A 21378-nucleotide genomic window follows, 5' to 3' on the forward strand; every position below is an offset into this window, starting at 1 on the left:
GGTGCATTACTACGGACCACAAAGACACAGGAATAGTCCTGAAGCTTTTTCTCCAGAACAGCAAGATGTGATACAGGTGGCCACTGGCAAAGGGAAAAGGCTTTGAGGAAAGGACTAAAGTGTTCATGGAAGCAGTTGAATAGAAGAATTAATTCATTTCAGAGACATTTTTGAGCTACTATCTTACATCATCTCATGCAGGTCTGCTTGGGTGTGTGGGGTTTTGTTGTGAGGCAGTTTTTTGTGGTTGTGGGAGAGTTGTGCAGGAGGTCTCTTATTAAAAAAACCAAACTTGCCAAATATATTTATCACATTTCTTACCACAGTAAACTTTCTCCAAATAGCTTTTCACTTATACACCAAGTGTGACTGCAAAATCATGGCCTCATCCCAAGATTTTCCCCCAAAATGAGATACCACATTGTGTTTTGGCTACAGAATAAGTTTTATGTTTTTCATATTCCTAATTTTTCTTTTAAAAAAGTGAGCATCTGGACAAATACAGACTTTCTTGAAATAAGTTTAATCAAAAGTTCTTTGTTCAGAATGTCTGGAAGGAATGTGATGACCATTTTCTCTCCCTCTCTTTTTCACTGCTTTCATGAGTATTTGCTGCATTTTCGGCCCTTGCCACAGTCAGCATTGCTCCATCTGTCAGAAATTTCAATTGAATGTGTTGCTCTGACATATAAAACTGTGCAAAACTCGTGATGTTTTGTCGTTTTACACAACCTGCCTTCTAGTCACTAGAGGGCAATGTCTCTCTGAAGCACAAACACCGATCCAGGATCTTGCTCTTAAAATCAGCATCTTGTTGTTATCATCGAGCCGAGACAAATGAGCTCGATTGATTGAATGCTGAATTCTGTTGCCAAAAAGGAGAGAAGAGACCATGGGGGAGCTATCTAATAAATAGCAAGACTTGAGTAAAAAGTCTCTAAATTCTGGAAGCTCTAAGAGCCAGTATATGGATTTATTGTTTCTGATAGGCTTGCAGTAATTCCCAACAGCCTTCGACTGGGAAAGCACCAACAAGCAAAGTGCAGGCAGGCTTCTGGGAAGGAGGGAATTTGCAGGAATAGCCACTGCCCTGCTCCATTAGGGTCCTGCCCTCTCTCCATGGGACTAGGCCGTGACTCCCATGTGTGCCTACCCCTTAGGCTCCTCTGCCTCCCTCTTGTTTTCTCCCTCCTCCAGCAAAACAAAAAAAATAAAAATTCTCGGAACAAGTTTTCTGATGCCACCCCTTTGGCTCTGGTGGGAATAGTTATTTTTCAGTGCACATCAAAGCTCTTTTAGTTCGTGGGACCCAGGTGTACACAGAGGCCATTAGAGACCATCTACTCACCCTCACTTACACTCCATCTTCAGTTTGAAATGGTGCCCAGCAGTGAAGTTAGATCACCTTGCAAACTATGTTCCCAGGGGAGCAGCTTGGCCTCTCTGAGCAAAGGTGGAACATGGACAATGATAGGCAGGATAATTTTGCCTTCACTCTAAATATTTTTCTGTTTACCAATGCTAGGATTTCTGGTTTTGAGGAGAAGCATTTTTTATTATTATATCCCACCCCCAACACTCATCTTAGGGCATTGCAATGTCACTATGTGAGATAGTGACACAGCAACCAGTGCTCAAATCATGGTAAGGGATCCCACTCACCCTTTCAGGCCAACCTGTGCCATTACTGTTGAAGGCTGTGGTGCCCTTGACCTCCTTGGCATCTGACTTCTCTGGCTGGAGTAATATACACAATTTCAAAAGAAATTAAACAGCTCCAGGTAGCAAATGTGTTTTAGTCTGTTCTGACCCAAACCATTGCAGCACAGAGGAATGGACGACGCTTTCATCCATTGTACCTGTGTTAGTTGTACCTTGTCAGTTCTGCTTCAAGCAACATCTTTGAACTGAAAGAAAGGAAAGGATCAGCACCTGGCTTTGAAAGCTTCTCCTGGATGGGTGATGAACAATGCACAGATGCCACCAGAAACCAAGCTTATGGAGAGTACAGAATGTATTTTTCATGGGAAAGATTGTCTAATTTACCATTAGCATCTTCACAAATACAAATTACAAGGAAATGCATTAAGGAAAGAATTAATCAAATTGAAAGGCTTTGTAGTAATTAGAAAAAAGAATGGCATCTTCCTAGGCTCCCCTGGGTGGTGGTAATTACCAGCTGCACAACTGTGGCTTATACTAAAAGATTTCTGGACTAAAAATCTTACTATCTTTTTGTTTCCATTCTTAGAAAAACCACTCTTGGAATCAGGCAGCAATACAAGCCAGCAGCCCCAAGAAGCATGAACTGAGCCCGCTTCAGCCTGGGAGGGCACCACTTTATGGGCAGGGTGGTCCAGAGCCTGATCCCAAGCCATGGCTCAGTTGCATCTGGCCCACCACATTTTTCCTGTTGCCTTGGAGGAGATGGGCACCATTTGTTATCCAGCAACTTGAACAGCCAAACCTCTTGTGCCACAGCTGCAGGCGCCTTACACCCATCTGCTTCTGCAGCACATCCCAGCAGCAGAGGGCAGGCCATAGCCCTTCTGGTGACAGCACTGTCACCCACACGGCTGGGGGGCCTGAAGGGCAAGGCTGTGCACTGCAGCTCCAGGAGGCTAGCTAATGCATTCCAGGGAAAAAGTCTGGTTAATTCAGGAGAGCTGAAAGAAAGTCCAGTTTCAAGCTAGTAGTGAACTAAAACAGAAATGCAGCTCAGAGGAGACTTTAAAAATCCACGGCAAAAATTACTAAGGAAATGAACATCAATGTTGAGTTCCTGGGATCCCATTTTAAAAGGGTGAGGACTGGGAGGAATGTCATCAGCCACCAAATCCATCTGCTGCTCTTCCTGGTCCTTTCCCCCAGATTAACCGAGAGCAAAGGTAGGTAGATACTTTCAAAGGTGGGTGGATACTTTGCCCCTGGCTCCCGAGGCAGGCAGATTATTTCAGACCCACACAGATCATTAGGAACTTTCTTTGAACTTTCAGCCTAGATGTGCTCACAGCCAGTGCAGTCTGGTTTGTACCAGTACAGATCAAGCTGCTGCTCACCCTCCATGGGGTTTGCTGTCTGTGCAACCATCACAAGGGTAATCATCAGCTCTCTTGCCTTCAGCTGAGCATGACTAGATGTGCCAGACTCTGTGCTCTCTTTCTCTCTGATAAAACCTCTGCTCCACTCTTGCTCTACACTGAGGGTAATTCATCTCTGCACAGATGACCAGGCTGGTTTGCAGCCTTCCAGATGGAGTCTCATCAGTATCTCCTGCAATGGCATGTCACATTGATAATACTAATCCATGCAGTATAACCCCTGTGCTGAAGAGGAAAGTACACACAGAGGTCAAGTTAAACAACTTAAAAAACAACTGCAACTTCAAAGGAAGAGTGACTATCACCAATGATTTCCTTGGCAAACCAGGTTAGGCTGGTTGAAAGGCTTGCTGTGGTCTGGTTGTTTTGGAAGTGAACCATGCTCCTGAGGCCATGGGCCAACAGCTCCATCATCTCCATAAGACCTGAGCTCAGGCCAGAATCAATGAGTCTGCTCCAGCCTGTTCCTCTCTGCCTTCCCCAGGCAACAACCAGCTCTGGCCTGTAGTTCTCCCACACTTCTTCCCCTTGAGTTAGTGGTAGACACCATTCCTCCTTGTTGCACATATCCAGCTTTTATCACTAAGCCGAAGAGTTTGGCTGTTTTCTAGCTGTGTCATGAAAATGCCATAGACTGGAGAGGTAACAAATCAGTGACCAGACGTAATAGCAGCAAAAAGGATTAAATGAACAATGGATCTTGAGCATAATTTATGAATGCCATTAGCCACTGAGAGGGAATTATGTTTTGGCTGCACTTCTGAGGGGGAAGGGTGGGTCTTATCTAGGCAGGAAGAAAAAAAAGTGTCTGATTGCATTTGGATTAACAAACAACTATATTGATTTGCCATGTGATACATCTTGGGCTTTTATGTTTGGATCAGATGTAATAACATCTGACTAAAGACAAACTGTGTTTTCTCTGTCTTGTATTCAGACCCTCATGGCCAGACAACACTGTGGTCACATCTCACAGCTGCCAGTCACGGAGCATCTGCCACCCTGCCTAATAGAGCACGGTTCTCCATCAAAACTTGCAGAAGGGCAGGTCTGCTTCTCTTACAGAAGAGACACAACATTAGTTTCATGTCCCATCCTGGGGATGGGACTGAGAAAGCAATGCCTTTGTCTGCAGTGTCTCTTCTGCCTTTGGTTTGATAACTGACACAGTATCTCATTAAACCGCTTAGCCTGGCAGCTGGGGCCATTTGTTAGAGTGTGATATGAAGGTTCATAATCAGATTATATCTCAGGATCATATTGTGGAGACAGAGATTAGACTGGAGAATGAAGAGGTAGTTTAATTTTGTATGACAGTGCAGAGTTGCCTCTGCTTGAGGTGGTAAAGAGGGTTAAAAGTGATTGTGGAGGCTCCAGCTGAGGGTATTTGTTTTGTCTGTGTCCCTGCTCAGTTTTGAGCAGAAAGGTTTTAGCACCCACTTTGAAATAGGGAGTAGCTCTGCAGCCACCAGCCCCTCACTGCTTCCCTCTATTCCCAAATGAGGGCCTGAAGAGGGGCCTTGCATGGGAAAGGAAAGCTCGGCAGGTGTAAAGGATGCCAGAAGCCAAAGCTGCAGGTGCACTGAAGTGTGGTACTTCTGGGAGGGGGTTGCCCTGGGCAATGGCCACTTAGTTATCATCATCTCTGTGCTGGAGGCCCAGGTCCTTGACTTGAACAGCTGTTCCCTGGGTCCTTCCTGTTCCAGGGAATTTAGCACAGCATCCAATGAGTCCTCCAGCAATCTGGGGACAGGAGACACCCTCCAAAAAGTCAGCAGGAGCCCCACAGTGAGAATATACATCTAGGAGGTCTTCTTGTGATCACCTCTGAACTGGTTTGGCTGGTATTAGAAGTAGCATAGAGAAAAGTTGGCATGTTGAGGAAGGCAGCGTACAGATGCATTTCTGGCATCTATGCCACCAGACAAAAATGACCACAGGTCAGAGCAGCTCAGTCTCTGTTGTGAGCCCATTTAATAGACAAGTCTCAGGAAAGACTCCAGCTACCACCAACTTTAGAATCAAACTCAGACCTCTGCAGCTCTCTGCATGGACATTATCTACTCATATGATCACATGTACACCCCATCATGAAAACAGTGGGAACATATAAATACACTCATTTTCAAAAATGGTGGCTAGGCCTAGTCCTATCCCAAATGAAGTAAACAGATGTTAAAAAAGAGGAGATAAAAATGGGTGTATAAATTTTTTATAACTGTACCTAAGACAATTGTAAGTTCTGTTCCTGCACTCCCTCTGTTACTTGTTCTGAGATATACTTAATGAATAATATATTCTCTCACTGGCTTGATCTGTTGCTCTGATATTGCACTTTCTTCTCTTTTGTCTGCCCTCTAGTCCCTGGAGACTTAAGTACTTTAGGGCAGGAGCCTGGCATACAAAGATCTTCGGTTTCTTTGAGCTTTCTGAAACTTAGCACAATGCAAACCCTTAGTGAAACCTCAGAGTAACAAAGGAGATGCTGATCTGAACAGCTGGAAAGACAACAGAGCCTTTCCAGCCACCCAAGAGAACTGGACTGATAAGGAGTTACGTGGGGAGGAGCAGATGGATGAGCACTCCTTGCAGTGCCACAGCCATGCAGATCACTAATGACATCCCTGGTTTAGGATGATGAAGTGGCAGCATTCAGGGGATGGCAGTGCCAGATGCTCGGTGTATGTCTTCGGGCAACTCACACCCGATATTAACAACCAAAAAAAGACTGCAGCAGACTGTCTCCCCTCCTGGAGCCTGACAGAGGCTGCAGAAAGGCACTCACACAGAGGGAAAGCACACACCCAGCTGTGACACCCCTCAGCCTTGCAGCAGGGTGGAGTGACTCTCTCTGTTTCCTCTGAGCCAGACATAGCCCTGGGCTGTTCCCGGGACTTCTGCACAGCATGGTGACTTTGGACAAGTGCCTGGCCCCATGAGGAGCCAGGGAAGCTGCTCAGGAGGCAGAGCCTTTTGACAATACTTGGAGGATTTCTGCTCAGCCTACAGCCATGGTGGGAGTCGGGCAGGGGCAGAAACCCTACCCTGGCTGGCCAAGCCCACCTTGGGTGTAGTGGCAGCTTGAGACAGTGTCGTACAGGATGGCAGCAGCTGTGTGCCCCAGAAGCTGCTCCCCCTCTGGCTCCACACAATCCCAAAAGCATCCCCGATGATGACAGAGGCTGCTTCCAGCAATGGCACCTCGAGCCTTGATGAAGATTTTTAATAAGTGGTGATGATCATATGCAATATGCATATAACAGATATTCTATAATGTATGCACCAATCGAGCCAGACCTGGGCTGTGCTTTCCTTCATCACTCTCCAGAGGTGCATGGGCACCATCAGTTTGGGGCAGAGCCCAAGCTCTGTGCCTCCAGCTGGAACTGAAGGCAGCTGCCTGGGTAAGTACAGTGCAAAAGAAGCTGCCCAGAGGAGCAGACTGGTCAAATGTTGTCTTCCTGTCACCCTGGTGACTCTGCCAGCCAAGGCAGCCTGTGCTCAGGCACTGTCCTTGTGCTCAAGGCTCCTAAATGCAGCAATCCTGCTCGAGCCCCATGCAGGAAGGCCCTGGTCCTTATTGTGCCTCTTGGAGCTGCTGTAAGATAACTGATTTGGAAGTGTTTTCAGTGAGGTTCCTCCAGGCACTGAGAGAAGGGAATCTGGAGCACGATGGTGAGACATCAGAGCTGACAAAGTCAAACCACATGGTACACATGGATTTGGGACCTACAGCAAGGGAACACCTGAAAACATGGGTACCATGTACCTCTGGCAAAATGGAATACTTCAAGGGCTGTTAAAGAAACCTCAAAACATGATCAAAGACCTAAGATGATCACTGTTCTTCCTGCTGCATGTCAAACAGCCACATGGCAAACTGGACTGATGGAGTTTGGGATGTGACAGAGGTCAGGATGTGGGGATGGCTGGGATTTGGAGGTGGCAGCAGCCTCATCATGCAGCCTGGGCAAAGCCCCTTATTGTGATCCCAGCACAGAGGCTGTAGCAACTGGTTGCTTTCATCTGCTAGGATTTAACAAGAGGAAAGCTCTTCTATTCAAAGTGGAGGACCCTGTTTGTGTTCCAGTACTTAACATTCCCCTTTTGCTTAGGGAACTACAGGAAAGGCTGCTTTTGGTGTTCTAAAATTTAATCTCTTTGAACCTTCAACCCACAGTCAAAACAAGAGAATAGAAAATGACATTTCAACGAATAGTCACTGTTTACATCCAAAATATATGTAATTTATTAAAAATATGCTAGCATCCAAACCCAGTGCTTGTTTCCAGAGCTCTGTGTAGCACCTGGTTTGTGAATAGGAGGGCACTGGGGGCTAGGGGTGTTTTTCTAAACAGGGAACATATTAAAAAACAGATAGAAATCTTGGCAATACTCAGTAGTTGTTGAAATACAGCCTAAGGCAGTCTGGGAGAGCCCCAGTACTCATTTCTGTTTTATCCAGAAACAGAGCACTTCAAGCATAGCTCAGGTGTCCACAAACTTGCTGTGCTAAACCTTCACTGAAATTTCACACAAAACTCGTGGTTGTGAGCAGGGGCATCCTTTAGTTCACACAGAGACTGATCTGATCTGTGACCAATGATAAAGGGAAACTGTAATACGTGCCCAAGTCTAGGTTAGCAGGGAGATGCACCAATGCCAGCCCAGCAAGCCTCTTGTGATGCTGACAGCAGAGCTGTGTGGGAACAATACAATGGTTCCTACCTATGTACACTGGACAACAGCTCAATCCAAACCTCATTTTATTAGAGGCTGCAGTTCAAACTTAGCTTTTATTGATTTTTTTTCCAGTGGTCTGCTCTTACAAGCTGGAAAAGCCTGGTCAAATGAAGTGCGGGTGCTGGGGTCTCATTTGATACCTTTGTAAGATAGACACATGGTAGTGCTTTGAAAGATGACCATTAAAATCAACAGGACTCCCTTTTTTGCTTCCTTCAATTTATCCCTACAACACCCTCAAAAGTATCTTCAGACCCTCTCCGTGGCCTGGGCAAGACATGAACCCACATCAGCCCGTCCTGAGAACCTGGAAGAACTGGGTAAAACTTGAGCTGGATTTAGCAGGATTTTTAAGGTGAGAGATCTGAAGTTTTTCCTTCCAAGTACGACATTTGGCACAGGTAGAACTGTGCACCATTTTGGGAAAGAGGGAGGGAGGTGTGATTGTGGTGCTGCATATTCCAGGCTTCTCCTTCCTTGTATTGGTGCATAGGGCAAAAGGATGGGCTGTGACTTGTCCAAGGTGATGCAGCAGAGGGTGGTACACAGATCTGGACCCAGCTCTCCCAGCCTTCTGGCCTGTACTGAGCTGGGAAAGTCATCTGTGTCTGCCTGGCTGCTCTGTAGGTGAAAAAGCTGCTGCTAGTGAGGGTGTGTTGTTTTTCCCTTTGTTGATACTTCATATCATTAATGGTATGGTTTCCTTGTTTGTTTGCTTCTTTAAATCCTTCTTGGTGATTATAGAGCCATCTCTTGGCAAGTTGCAGTGCTCCCTCTGCACATTTTTTGTGCCTTGGATGTAAACATTATTTACAATTGTAAATGCAGGATTTGTCATGAGGAGACCATTTTTTATGCCACTGCCCTGGCCTCTGCTTCAAAAATGGTCCCTGCAACAGGGCAGGACTGACTGGCAAGGTTGTACTCCTCAGAGTGCCCAAAATAGCAGTATTTGCAGTAATTCTGTTCCTCTGGCTTGGGCAGGAAGCTGTACGAGTATCTGGACTACTGTCAGTGTCTGCCCAGAAACCCAGGGGCTGTGAGTGGGTGCTGTCTGCTATTGCACTATCCTGCTGCAGGGAGGCAACACTGCTCCACCCTCCTTTCTGCTGCCTGATCCAGCCAGCTCAGGTGGGAGCCCTGCCATGGGTTGTCTGTGCCGCAGCTCCACAAAAACTCCAGCTGTATTTGGGAACAGTTTCTGCATGGCAGCTGCACCCCCAGGTGCAGAGGGCATTTATTTTGTCCCCAACAGGGGCAGGGCATCACTCTGGCCCTGCTGCTGGCAGCTGGGTGCTCTGGTGCCCGTCAGGGTGAAGGTGGGAGCTCAGCTTCTAGCTCTGTTCACAGCCTTCCAGGGAGAGCCCTTCTTGCTCTCCTTCCTGTCAGAACCCAGGACATCCCTCTGGCTGTCCTGAGCAGCCAAGACCCCTGCAGGGGGCTCAGAGACCCTGGCAGAGCCCAAAAATGCCTGTGGTTTTGATTATGACCCATGGAGCAAGTTACCAACCTTAGATGAAGATGTGCAAGCCACAACAGTTTAAGTAGAATGACAGTGAATTTATCATGGGGTGAGAAAGTAGATTTTAGGGTTTTTAGAATGGGAGTTCAAGGGGCAAGATGGAGGAATCTGGGTGTGTCCAGCCTTTCTTCTTCTTCTTGGCCTCCATCCTCTGCTGTGATGTTGGCACTTTTAGATTGGTTTAGAGTAGAAGCTCACTGTCTAACATAGGTGATAGGTATTGGAAAGTTACTGTAAATATTGTACACATAGTTTTTAGTACAAAGACATATCACCACCCCTGGGGCAGGCAGAGTGCCTTGGACTGTCTTGCTGAGCAGATCCTGGAAGGACAGGAGAAAGAATTTTATAGATAAGATACAATAATCAACCTTGAGACCGAGAACTGAAGAGCCCTGACTCCTTCTTCGAGCGCCGGGCTGGGAAAAGAGACTTTCCAACTTTTCTCGGGGTCACTCTGGCCAGCAAGAGATCCCGAGACTTCCCTGCTCCTGAGCTTGTAGGGTCTGGTGTGTGTGAGCTGGCGAGGGCGCAGCTCATGTCCTACATCCAGTGCATGCCAGGTGGTCCCTTCTGGAGTGTCACAGTGCCATCCCCCTGCTTCTTCCCCTGGAAGAGTTGTGAGCTCTGGGGAGAAGGGGCTCGGAGGCTCCAGGTTGCCTTGGTTGTGTTCTCCCTTGTGCTCCGTGCCTCTTTGGTGTGTTAGAGAAGGTGCTGCTCTGTTTATTCATTTTACTCGTGTGTTCCTGTCTCTGCTGCAAGCAGCCTTCAGCTCCCCAAACCCTGTGCCACAGTCCTTGTGCGAGCTTCTCCTCTGCCTGCACTGTTGCTGCAGGAAGACTGGGAGCGAGGGGAACCAGGATAACGGGAGGCACCAGAGTTGCTGTAATACTAAAATCGCCCTTGAGACAGAGAGCGCTGGGGAGGGCTGGGAGCTGTCGCAGTGAGGACGGTGTGAGGGATGTAGGGGGAGCCCGAGGGATGCCTTTCCCCGCCAGGCATTCTGCTCCCGGGAGGGAGCCCGGCGGCCGCTGGAGCGCAGTGCAGCCCCGCCAGCCGGCACCGCCCGCTGCCCGCTCGGGTGCCCACTCTGAAGCCATCGAGGGGGCCGAGGGCTGCTTGACAACAGCAGTGCGGGCACAAATATGCCTCCTCCCTTCCCCCAGATCCTGCTGTGGGGAGCGTGGCTCTCTGTGAAGCACGCCTCAGGAGCAAGCGGCACTGGTGAGCAGTGTCAGGAGGAGCTGGGGCAGGGAGAGCTCATCCTCCATGCCGATGTAAGCACGGGGCTCCTGGATTTGGGACAGTCCAGCCCCAGAGCCATCCCTGGCAAGGCAGTAGGTACTTGTCCTTCCTAGGCAGAAGCCAGGGGTGACCATGTCTGATCCCTGGGCAGAGTTTGTTCTCACAGTCAGGTAGTGCAGAGCATTGCTTCGGACATGGGCACCTCCTTATAAATTTTCCTAAAAAGTTTCTCATGCAATTTAATTTCATCTGAAGGTGCACAGGTTTGGGGTTTTTGTTTTCACCTGCTCTGATCCAAGCCTAACTTTTTCTCTGCATTATCTATGCCAGCATGACTGAGCAGGCCTTCCCTGGGCAGCAAATGTGCCCACTGCTCCATGCCTGCCCCGTGTCCCTCCTTGGCCTTAGCCTGGGCCAAGAACATTATGTACCTGCTGGTGGGTGGTGCTTGTCTGTGACTCTGCTGCACTCTTATGTTCCCCAAGCCAACACCAAAAGTTGTCCATTTTCTTTTTTTTTTTTTCCTTTTAAATGAATGCACTAAATTTATTGAGTAATGGAAACTTTCCATTCCAAATGACTCAAGTTACACTGGGAACTGAAATATTTAAATATTTCTCATCAGCCCTTTACACAGCTACACAGCTCACTCATGCTCCTTCTCTCTGGAAGGGCTTTTAAAGCCATAGATGAGCTGAGACCACTCACTGCACCAGACCACGGTGCAGACTCCAGGTTGCTGGGCACAGCAGCCCCCCTTGCTGGCACCAAGGTGTCCTCAGGCAGCATAGGGTCCAGATGTAGCCAGGCACTTGGGATGCAGTGGCTGGTCCCAAAGCCAGACTTTCAGCCTGTGAAGACTGCAGCTGCCTCCTTAACAGTGCTGGCAATCGGATGCACTGGGTCCAAATTCCTTCCCACCCGCTGAGATGCCAGCTCAGGAAGGCAGTGGGTGCTGTGCCAGCCTGAAGGAAAGTCCAGACACGTGGGTAGCTGGTGTGGGGGGATGGGGGTGTCCTTTAATTGCTTAGCATGATGCTTCTACCCTCCTGCTCTGATGTGAAGCACCTCATGGCTCCCCTGGTCACACATAGCAGCCCAAGAAAGTCAGGATGATGCTGTGTGGAAACTGTAGGCAGTACCTTGGATCTGCTCTGAGCTTCATGCATCTCAAAAAGCTTGTCTCTAGATTAAGTTATTTCAGAGTAGAGGGAAAGCACTTACACTCCATACCACACATGCTGTTATTTAGGCAGAGTAGTTATCATGCAAATACTATTTGCATCCCAATTAATTGCTGGGCAAGGGCATGCCCTGTGTCAGCAAGTCAGCCCTACCCCGGGTTATGTGGTTTTTCAAGACAGCGCTTCCTGGGACAGGCAGCCAGGGCACAAAGAGCATTGACCTGTAGGTGTGACACCTTGCTGGCACTCAGCACAGCTTGGCTCAGCCCTGGGGACAGCACCTGTGCCCTGTCAGCACTCCCCCTCCCTGCCACTATCCCCATGCCTGCAGCAGCGCCTGGGTGCAGCTGGAAAGGGCTGGCCCCAGCAGGGACAGCTCTCCTCCTGTGCACCCTCCCAGCACAGCAGCCAGCCCTGCCCAGTGTGTAAGGGCATGGGATGTGGGAAATAGGATGCCAAGGGGGCCTGGCCCCTCCATGTGCCTCCCAGACAAGAGTCACACCAAAAATCATGCTCCCCTGCTCTGGACAGGACCTCTTGTGAGCTTGACAGCGTGCCCCTGGTCAGAAGGCATGTGTCTTCTGCCCCATGAGGCAGATTTCCAGTACCTAAAGGGAGCCTACAGGAAAGAGGAAGAGAACTATTTGCAAGGGCACCTAGTGATAGGACAAGGGGGAAGGGCTTCGAACTGAAACAGGGTAGGTTGAGATTAGATATTAGAAGAAATTCTTTACTGTGATGGTGGTGGGCCACTGGAACAGGCTGCCCACAAAAACTGTGGATGCTCCATCCCTGGAAATGTTCAAGGCTGGAGAGGGTTTTGAGTAAACTAGTGGAAGGTGTGGAAGGTGTCCCTGGCCATGGCAGGGACAAGATGACCTCCAGGGTGCCTTCCAGCCTGAACCATTCTGTGATTCTATGTGTCCCCATGTCATGGACAGGTGCTTTTGGCTGCAGCCCTGAGGACTACAGAGGATAAGCACGGCCCATTGCAGCCAGAGGGCTGAGGATGGTCCTGCAGCTGAGCCAGATGTGGCGAGCCCTGGTGTGACCTGATGACTCACGTCACCCTGGCTTTCTGAAGAAAACAGGCAGCACTGGGCAGCCAGGGTGAGGCTGAATCACTGCGGGCAGAGCAGCTGCATGCAAAGCGCAGCAGGCGCCTCGGGTCCCTTGGCAGCAGGAGCGCTGCTGCAGTCAAATCCCTCTGGCCGGCCGCGGGCTGGCTGGAGCAGGAGCAGGTGCAGGAGCGGGAGCGGGGCTGGAGCAGGAGCAGGAGCAGGAGCAGGAGCAGGAGCAGGAGCAGGAGCAGGAGCAGGAGCAGGAGCAGGAGCAGGAGCTGGAGCAGGAGCAGGAGCAGGAGCAGGAGCGGAGCTGGAGCTGGAGCAAGAGCAGGAGCAGGAGCAGGAGCGGAGCTGGAGCTGGAGCAGGAGCAGGAGCGGGGCTGGAACAGGAGCAGGAGCGGGGCTGGAGCAGGAGCAGGAGCGGGGCTGGAACAGGAGCAGGAGCGGGGCTGGAGCAGGAGCAGGAGCAGGAGCAGGAGCAGGAGCAGGAGCAGGGCTGGAGCCGTGCCGCAGCAGGAACAGCATCGGAGCGGCGTGCTGCCTGTTGCAGCGCGGCTGGACACTTGGCTCTGCCCGAGAGGTTAAAACAATCCCGCCCTATCCTTCGGGGGGGTTGGATTTCCACTGTGAGAAACGCCGGCTTGGGCAGGAGATTTGGGCAGGAGATTTCTGACCGAAGCGCTGCTTCGCCGCAGTTCCACAGGCGATGGCGACAGCCAGGAGTGGGGATTCATTTCCTAGCCCCCTTCTGAGCCCAGGCTCTGTGCATGCCACTTGCTGACTTCCCCTTCCTCTGCACCCAGACCTCCTTCTGCATCCTGCTGGGGTTTGATTTGCATTGCATACAGCACAGCATTTAAATCTGAGCAGTTTCCCTCTTGATAGTGATAAAAAGACAAAACAACCCTAAACCCTTCAATTTCAGCTGTTTAGTACATCAAACTGGTATCAATTATGGTAAATAATTTCTAGGGTTTTCCTAGAAATATTACCTCTCAAAGTCTGAAAGAGAGGATGAGAGACCCTGCCCTTCTTCTTAAATGTAATAGAAACCTTGATTTTTCTGTGCGGGTGGCTGCACTGGGCAGCACTGAAGAACACCCACAGTTACTAGTTATTCCAGTAAAGCTCCATATTTTCACTTAAAAATAATAAAGTAACTTTCCAGGCCTGGGCTGTGTGTGGGGGAAAGTGTGAAAAATGAGCCTACAAGCCTCACATTTTTCATACTAAGCAGCAAATAAACCCCCTACAGATTAATTTTAAAATAAAATCTCAGCTTTTTTTTAATCCACCTTCATGACACTTCAAAACTTCACATATGGGGTTTTTTATTAGTTATTTTTCTCCTTCCCACCTCCACCCTGCCCTGAAAGCTGGAGAGCTGGCAATAAAAAGACAGCCATTAATCCACCCATCAAGTGGTTCTGAAAATGTGACCTGTGGCCATGTAGCTGAGAGGGATGGTGGTGCCTGGCTGGCTGTGTACATAGCCAGGGAGGAGCCTTCTATATTTAAAAGGCTCATGTGGTGGTCAGAGCAGAAAATAAGACAAGTGAGCCTGTTAATTAGGAATAGAAAGCCTCAGTCCCTGCAGCTCTGGTACACATCACACTTTCCTCTAGCCCTTGACTTCCTCTCCACCCTGGTTATTCCACCTTTCTTGTTTGCCTTATATTTGATTATGAGGTCTTGGAGCAAGGGCTTCTTTGTCACAGCAGAGTAGTCAGCTGTAATGGCCTTTTCTACCCCTCAGGTCACCTAAGAATTACTCAGTGCTTGATTCCTGACTCACATGGGTGGGGAGCTAAGAACAGTGTCCTGAAAGCTCTGGCCAGCTCTTCTGTCCCTAAGGACATCTTCCCAGGGGATCTCATCCTCTAATTTTTTTAACAGATAGAAGTTCACTCTGCTCCCCATGAGACCCAAGTTCCTCAAGATCATGGACTCATCCAGGGCCTGGCTGCTACAGTCAGGACAGCCTGCAGTAAACTTCTCTGATGAGCTCACCAGCACATGTGAGCCCCAGGTCCAGCAACACTTCTCTGGCAGGTTTGTCCAATGTCTGGACCAGTAGGTTGTCCTCTAGGCACTCCAGGAGTCTCCTGGATTGCTCTCAGCCAGCTGTACTGCTTTCTCAGGAGATGTCTGGATGGTTGAAAGCCTCCATCTGGATGAAAATGTGTGGGTGTGATGCTTCTGCAGCTGAAGCAAGAAGTGTTATCAACCAGTCAGGTACCTGGAGGAGACCCCACCCACAAGCTGTCCTTTGGTGGTCCCATCCTCCATTTTCATCCACAAGTTCTCAGCCTGTCTGTGGCTGTTTCTCAGAGGCAATTTTCCACAATCCATCCATTCCTTAACCTACAGCACAGGAACCCTCCCTCCTTCCCATCCTGTCTCTTCTGGAAAACTTGTAGCCCTCAATTGCAGTGTTTCAGCTGTGCTACTCATCCCACTGTGTTTCTGGGGTAGCAATTAGGTAATAGTTTTCTAATTGCACCGTGGTTTCCAGCTCCTCTTGCTTGTTTGCCATGCTGTGTGCATTGGTGTAGAGACACTTCAGCTGGGCTATCACCCTTACCTTTTGGGAAGAACCCTGTCTAACTCCTTTGGGATCATTGACAGGTATTTCCCTGCTGCTTCCTAAAGTATTGGTGTTTCATGGGTCCTCTCTGACACTCTGATAAACGAATTTTGTAATTTGTGGCTCCATGTGAGACTTTTTAAAAGACTGATATTAAAATTTGGGACAGCAAGCGTTGCTGCGTTGTGTTTGGCCTGCTATTCAAACCAGGGAGTACCCGAGGTCTCGGGAACCTAGTTTCCACAAATCCAGCCTAATTTTGGCAAATTCAAGATGCTTGGAAACAACAGCCAGCTCTTATATGACCTTAATCACATGTAAGTGTGCACTGGTGAGACAGGGAAAGGCTGTTTTGAGCTCATCCAGAAAAAGCAAAGGCTGGATTGTGAATATTCTCAGAGGATGGGGTGGGAGGGAGTACCTCTCCATCATAGGCTCACTGTAACACTCCAAAATGCTGCAAAGGACTACTAAACCCAGTCATTCCCCGGGGCAATAATGGTCTGTACGACACTCACTCCAGCTGCTTGGGTTTGCTCCACAGCTGAGAAACATTCTGTGGCAATCAGGTGGTTTCCCATTAGAAGTCCATTACATTTAATATCATCCATAAAGCTTTCTACTTCACCTGCAGCCTTAAGAGATCTCCTCAATAATTCAGTGCCTTTAGATAGACACAGTAACAATTTGGCTCCTTTCAGTGGGGATTTTACCTCCCAAGCAGCAGGCAGAGGTCTCTCAGTGTGGTAATGCTGCCCCTTTTCCCTCCGGGATTGGCTTCCCTCAGCAGATACTGGCGGCAGAAATGCAGCTTTCCCTTGGTGCTGGAGAGCTGCCATGCCCATCTGCCTTCCTGGAAAAGCCAAATTTAGAAAAGCTGTAGCCCTTCAAAATTGCTGTCCTGCTGTGATTGTTGGTGGAATCCAATGTGGGACATCCCAGGGCTTCCCAACAACAGCTGATGTGGGGCTTGCTATGGCTGGTGCTGCTGAGCTGATTTATCAGCTGTTGTTCCCTCTGTCCCTCAGCTGCTCCTGGCTGTGCCAGGCCTGCAGTGAAAGAGCCCGTTGTTCCCCACGAGGGGTACAATCTTGCCAGGTATATCATGTCCTCATTAAGGGAGGCCTGCTTATCTGCTAACCTGCTGTGGCGATTGCAGCGCTCCCTTTGTTATGTCTCCATCACAAAGCAGCCAGGAACAGAGCCTGGACACAGGGAGAATGGGGGAGCACACAGCCCCCCTGCTTCCCTGCAGCTGGCCAAGGCCTGGGAGACCTGCACACCCCCCCAGCCTTCTGCCCTGAAACATGGTCATCTGAAGAAATCTAATTAGATAGCAAGGAACAAGCGGAAGGCACAGGGAGTTAAATGGGTAGTTGAAGGAAAGAAAAGTAATGAGATTTATTTGGGTTTTTTTTAGCTTTCTCCCATGGGCAGTGAAGATGTCCCATCCTGCTGCTGTACCTGAGAGCACTGGTAGCTGCAGGCATTCCTTGCTAGACCTTTAGCTGTGGCTGCCATGATTTCTTTAAAAATTTCTCTTAAATTAACTGCTATCCACATGCTCTGCCCCAGCAGAAGGAAGCCAAGAGAATGAGAGGGAGTAGAGTTGTCTCTGCCCAAGGGCTCATAGCTCTTCTTTGCAAGGTAACTTGGAGTCAGACCACCTGGCCCAGAAAACACCACACCCCTATGTCAGGGACATCCACCTGCAGTCCCCATTTTCATTTCAATTGCAGTTTTGGAGGGGAGTCCCTTTGTCAAGAGCATTCCTGGGAGCTTGCTTCTGCAGGGGGGGTTTGCTCTTGGTGTGGTGGCCAGGCCTCGCTGAGCTGGGTGGTGGGGACGGAGCCTGGGCTTGGTGGCCAGGTGATGTGGCTCTGGTGGCTGTGACATCATGGAGGATGTCCCTCAGTGGGAGAAGTCACCAGGAGCATCAGTAGGCAGCCCCAGCTCCACCACAGCTGCACCCATGTAGGACTTAGGCGTTGGTGAGTGCTCGTGCAGGGAGAAAGCTGGGCTGGATGGAGGACAGGGCAGATGCCCGGGGGGTTCTGAAACAGGGACAGACAGCTGAGCCCCTCAGGACAGGGCACTGCCACCCTTGGGTCTGGGAGCAGAGTGGCTCGGGGCTCCCAGAGATGGCAGGTGCCTGGAGAGGCTTTGGGAATGTTCTGGGTGGCCCCAGCTCCCTTCTCTCTCCCACACAGACCTGATGAGCTCCCTTTCCTCCCTCCTCCTCCAGGCCATGGCTGCAGCAAATTCTCTCCTCCTAGCTTCGATGGCCAGAGAGATGATCCAGCCTGGCCAGAAGAAGTATCAGCACATCAGCAGAGCCACGGCCAAACAGATGCTGGAGCGTGAGGTGCATCTGCACCAGGAGTTGATTCATTTGCTGCAGGAGATTGAGAACAGCACGACTGCAGAGGAAGGCCGGTTCTTTTCTGGGTGGCTGTTTTGGACTGCAGCAGTTGGCCTGGTCCTGCTTGCTGTCATCTGCTGGCTGGCCAGGCAAAAAAGGAAGCGTCAGGCGTCTCCTCAAAACATTAGAGTCTTCTGTCCTGATCTCCCAGAAGAGATTGCTGAGATTGAAATTGGATTAAGTGTTTATGACCGCAAGGGCATAAGACGCAACAACTTGACCTTGGAAGCGCCCAGATCTTAAGATTGTCCAGGTTGTCTGGATGGCATCCCTTTCTTCCATCGTGTCAACTGCTTCATTAAGGTTTTTTGGTTCCATATAGGACTAAAGGAGTCATATTAAAATTTGGGAAAGCAAGCACCGCTGTGTTGGTTTTGGCCCAGTATTCAAAGCAGGATTTGTGCTGGTAACTTCTGCTGCAGTAGTTTTCCATTGAGGCTGGGTATTTTCCAGAAAGTGAGACAGAAATGTTGACAGCTTCCAGGACCCCCCCTAGTCATCAGCTGGTACAGCTGACTCATCTTGTGCCTGCCTCTGTGCCTCTTCCTGTCTCCCCACCCCTGCATCTGTCTCCCTGCACATGTGTACACTGCCAGCACTGCCGGTGCTCCAGGGTGCCTCTGACCACTTGTGTGGCACGTGCCATGCAAGAAGCAAGAGCCAGCTTGCTCTGTCCCTTCTCCCAGCTATGTCTCCAGAAACCTTGCCAGTCCTTCCTCTTCCAGGATTTCTCACCTGACCTCTCTGCTTCTTGTAATTTGGCCCATCAGGGTCCTCTGCACTCTTCAAAGCCCACAGCAGCCACAGTTCTCCTGCCCTTTGCAAACTTTTTTGGAAAGTCTCAACATGCCCTTGCTGCAGAATCATCCCCCTGCACCACCACACCTGTGGGCGCAGCACAGAAGCTCCTCATGCAGGTGGCAGTTCATCTGGTGTGTGATGTGGTCGCCAGTGTGTAGGGAATAAATTTTTAAGCAAGGCTCTGAGCAGGTATTTCCAAGCTATGTCATGCAAGGCCAGCTGCCCTTTCTCTGAGGGAAGGGTTCATTGTTACTCCTTAACAGCCTTAATTGCACAACCTGCATTTTTCTGAAATTGGAGGATTTTTGCCTTGAGTCTACCTTTTCCAAATGTCTTGCAGCCCTCCCCTTTTGCCTGATCTCTGATGTGCATCTGTGCCCCCCACCCTTGACCCCCATTAGCCCAAGAGGCAGCTGCCTTGGTTCATACTCGTCCTTTCTTGTCTTAGAGGATGAAGGAGAGCTTCTCTTCACCTCCAGCTTGGTGGCTTGGAGGCACTAGGTCATTATCATAGTGAGCAGCTTATCTGAGGATCTTTTCCATGAGAGCAATGCAAAGGCAACAAGAAGCTGGGTTGTCCCCCAGGCCTTTTCCAATAGCCCTTTCGCTCCCCTTCATTTCCCCCCGTCCCTCCTCCTCTTCCCTGTCCTTTGTCTTGGCTCTGAGCCGGGGCAGCTCCAGCCAGCTTGGGCACACGGGGTTTGGATGCACGTGCCTGTCCTGTTTACCGGGATGAAAAGGGCCAGTGCAGGGAGATGCAAGCAGAGACACAGGCAGGCGCTGGAAGGCAGACCCAGCGAGAGGCACACGAGCGTAACTGAGCAGAGACACACAGATGGACCAGGATGTGCAGGCAGCCCCGGGCAACCTGAGCCTTCACTGAGAGCAAGACACGCAGACAGGGCAGCACGTGCAGGCAGGCACATGGGGACAGCACTCTGGCACACCGAGGAGGAGACAGATGAGCAGAGAAGCAGAGAAATGCCAGGCAGGTAATGAGGGACAGGACGAGCTGCAGAGGGCTGTGGTGAAGGGGAAGCAGCAGGAGCTGCTGTGCAGGGTGTGTGCCCTGGTGTGTGCCACAGCCCCTCTTCCCAGGAGAAGGGGTGAGCAGCTGGATGAGTCTGGCCTTCTCTCTCCCCTCTGGCTGGACCCAGACCATAGACATCAGCTGCTTTCAGTGCTGGGACCCCACCCAGAGCAGTTGCCCTCATTTATAGACAGTTTCCTGCCCTTGGCTGCCTCACAGACTTGTAGGGAAAAATACGGTGAAGGAAGTTTCTTGAATGTTGAATGCTGACCTGCACAAGGCCAAACCCAGCAGCCCAGAAATGTGGGCTCATTAATGCCACCATGCATAATGAGCAGAGAAAGTAAAATCCTTTCTTGGTCAGGAAATTTTGAGACTGTCTCCTGGCTGGAATACTTGCTTGGCAGCTCCAGCCTCTTGCTATAGACTTGCCAGGAATAATCCTTTTCCTCTTGGCTCCTTGATCTCCCTGACCTGTCTCCCCTCCCTCCACCAAGGAGAACAATCAAGTCCCAGTCTTCTACAAGATGGTTTATGGAGCCCTTGTGGCAGGGGCTCCAAACCATGTGAGAGGAGCAAGGGGGGCTGCCCAGAGGTGCCCTGCCCAGAGCCTGCCTCACACACCTCCTCCTCCTCCTCTTGCTGCTCTGGCACTGCAGATGGGAAACCAAATCCCTGTCACTCTCTCTGAGCCACCACAGTCTGCTGCAGGTCACTTCCTGGAGACAATGGCTTTATTCCTTGGACCACTGGACGGCTTTTGGCACGGGAGCCAAATCAGTGAATGGAAATCTCCTCCCTGCGAGCCGCAGTGACATCCTGCTATTGTTGGCATCCCTTGGCAGGTTTGTTCAGCTGCTTTGTACCAGTTGACATCTCCGGGCTTTCATCAGTGCGTCAGCATCACCCTAAGGCACACGGGCTTCCTGACCTAGTGCCCAAGGAAAACCCTCTTCTTCTGTTTACGGTCAGGATGCGAAAGTAAAGGAAGCTGAAATGCTACTCAGGAATCCACTCCAGGCTTTAATCACCACTGTCACTGCTAGAAGACATGGGGAATGTTGAAAAATAATCACCACGCTGTGTAATAGGATGCAGATGTTCAGGTTGTGATCTGTGCAGACACTGTGACCTCCTGGCTACTGGAAGACAAGCCCTAATCAAAACTCTGGAACTGAAAAAAAATTTTCCTGCAAGCTTCCAAGAAATCTGGAAGACCTTTGTGTGTGATCAGTAGATGTACAATGGCTCTGAACACAACTTTAGTTTGGCGAGGACAGGTCTCTCCATTGACAGCACAAGAGAGCAGAATAGGGCAGACAGGGTTAACTGTGTCTGGAACAGGTTTGGAAAGACCCTTGCCAGTCAAGAAAATTAAAATTACGAGTATCTTGTAAGCTGTAGGGTATTAAGGTACATACACACATGTATGCATACAATATGCATGCACTCACACCTCCCTGGGGAGCACTGTGAGCTGATGAAGCCCTTTCCTTTCTGTTCCTGGCTGGCCACGTTTGGCCCGTGCTGCTCTTTCCCACACAGGAGCTGGCTGTCTGGGAGTTGCCAGGGCAGTTTCGGGAAGAGCAGAGGAAGTAAACTGCCTTTTCTTATGGAGCATCACAGTCCCACCATGCCCCTGGGAGGCAAAATTGTGCAAACCTCCTTCAGCTGTCATG

The sequence above is a fragment of the Zonotrichia leucophrys genome, chromosome 1 (assembly GCF_028769735.1).
Source record: "Zonotrichia leucophrys gambelii isolate GWCS_2022_RI chromosome 1, RI_Zleu_2.0, whole genome shotgun sequence".
NCBI classification, from domain to species: Eukaryota; Metazoa; Chordata; class Aves; order Passeriformes; family Passerellidae; genus Zonotrichia; species Zonotrichia leucophrys.